General features: G+C 33.0%; 1 non-coding gene across 1 annotated transcript; it reads right to left on the bottom strand.

Annotated features, from left to right (window-relative positions):
• Positions 1–1,299: 1,299 nt before the first annotated feature.
• LOC128287228 (small nucleolar RNA R71) lies at positions 1,300–1,406 on the bottom strand. The gene has a single exon (XR_008277923.1). It is a non-coding gene; the product is annotated as a small nucleolar RNA R71 (small nucleolar RNA).
• Between the last annotated feature and the right edge of the window lie 680 nt (positions 1,407–2,086).

Here is a 2,086-nt window from a genome sequence, read left to right as displayed (position 1 = left end):
TGCTTAATTCAGAGGAGGAATAGACCTTGTTTAAGAGTTAGATTTAGCATAATTGAATGGAATTGCATGCAATCCTAGAAATAGAAGGACATAAATCTATCGGATTAGAGTCAAATCTAATAAGGGAATCCATAGATCGAGTTAATACGATAATAGGGGTCTTAATTAGAAATAAATTTCAATTAATCAACCTGTAGTCAGTTGCTCTTAGTTTTGAAGAGAGATATTAGCATAATTTAGGGATTTTTACGGATCAATATATTAAGTGAATAAATTGTTTAATTCAGATTGATAATGATAGATGCAGTCTAGGTGGATTCTTTCCTGGGTATTGTTTCCCTTCTTGGTTATTATTCTATTATTTTCCTGATCTATTCTTTGTTGAGTTCTTAGTTAATTGATTTAGTTAATTTTAGTTTAATTCAATCACTTCAATTTGTCGGTTAGATAATAGAAAGACGGTAATTACTAGTACTTTTAGTCCTCATGGGAACGATATCTTTGCTCACCATAGTTATACTATTTATCGATAGAAGTGCCTTTGTCATATTTTTAGTATGTTTCATGGACACCAAGTTTTTGGTGCCGTTGTTGAGGACTTAAATATTAGGAAAACTTTATTTCTATTAATTTAGCCATTTTTTATTTTACTTTTATTTTTTTGTTTAATTAAATTTTATATTTTTGTATTTTCTTTTGTTTGATTTTGACAGGTTGTTTTGGTTTATTGTTTTGTTTTATGACTAGAGGAAACCCGTTGGAACCAATAACTTTTTATAGTGAGATTGAAAGAACTGCTTACAGAAATCGTAGAGAGGTTAGAGAAGCTGGGAAATATCAATAGAGTACAGTAGACGATCATGAGGAAAAGAACATTACTATGGAGATGGGTTATAATCAAAATAATTAGCTACCTCCTATAGGTCCTACCCCTCATACTATGTATAATTATGTTAAGCTCACTCTTATTGGGGCTGAATCGAGTATTCTTAGGCCAATTTTTAATGAAAATAACTTTGAGGTCAAGCCGAGCACAATTCAAATGGTGCAAAATATGTTCAGTTTGATGGTTTGCAAGATGAAAATCCATATGCTCATTTGGCTAACTTTCTGGAGATTTGCAATACTTTCAAGATTAATGGTGTTATTGATGACGCCATCCGCTTATGTTTGTTCCCATTCTCATTGAGTAACAAGGCAAAACAGTGGTTAAACTTTTTACCACAAGGTTCTATCACTACTTAGGCGTAGATAATTGAAAATTTTTTGTTAAAATATTTTCCACCAGCTAAAATAGCTAAGTTGAGGAATGACATATCTTCCTTTGTTCCATTTGATATTGAGACTCTTTAGGATACATGGGAGAGATTCAGGGATTTGTTGAGAAGGTGTCCTCACCAAGGGTTACTTTTGTGGCTCCAACTTCAAACTTTTTACAATGATTTGAACCCCTCAACTAGAAAAATGATTGATGTAGCAGCTGGCGAAACTTTAAATAACAAAACACCTAAGGTAGCTCAAAAATTTAATGAGGAGATGGCACTGAATAATTATCAATGTGAAGTTACAAGAGTAAAACCTATCAAGGTAGCCAAAGTTTTTGATATTGATGTAGTTTCTATGCTAGCTAATCAGGTTGAAGCTCTTGATAAGAAAATTGATGGGTTAAATTTGTCTAAACAAGTGAATTCGGTGATGCAGTGCGATGCAAATAGAGCAGGGATGGTTAATTCAGAGTATTCACCCTTCAAGTCTAACATGGAGCATGAACAAGTTGACTTTATGGGTAACAATTCTAGATCTCAAAATAATCGTTATAGCAATACATATAATACAGGTTGGAGGAGTCATCCAAATTTCTCATGGGGTGGTCAAGGAAATCAAAGGTCACAACCACCTCTGGGTTTTCAGTAACCTTATCAACAAGAAAAGAAACTGAACCTTGAAGAGATGTTAGCCAAATTTATTTCGATGTCAGAAATTTTATTTCAAAACACTAAGGTAGTTTTGAAAAATAAGCAAGCATCAATTCATGGGCTCAAAAATTAGATTGGGCAGCTAGCTAAACTGTTTTCAGAAAGACAGC

Source organism: Gossypium arboreum, chromosome 13 (genome assembly GCF_025698485.1).
Source record: "Gossypium arboreum isolate Shixiya-1 chromosome 13, ASM2569848v2, whole genome shotgun sequence".
NCBI lineage: Eukaryota > Viridiplantae > Streptophyta > Magnoliopsida > Malvales > Malvaceae > Gossypium > Gossypium arboreum.
Note: the sequence above shows the minus strand (reverse complement) of the source record. Positions and strands in the feature narration are given on the sequence as shown.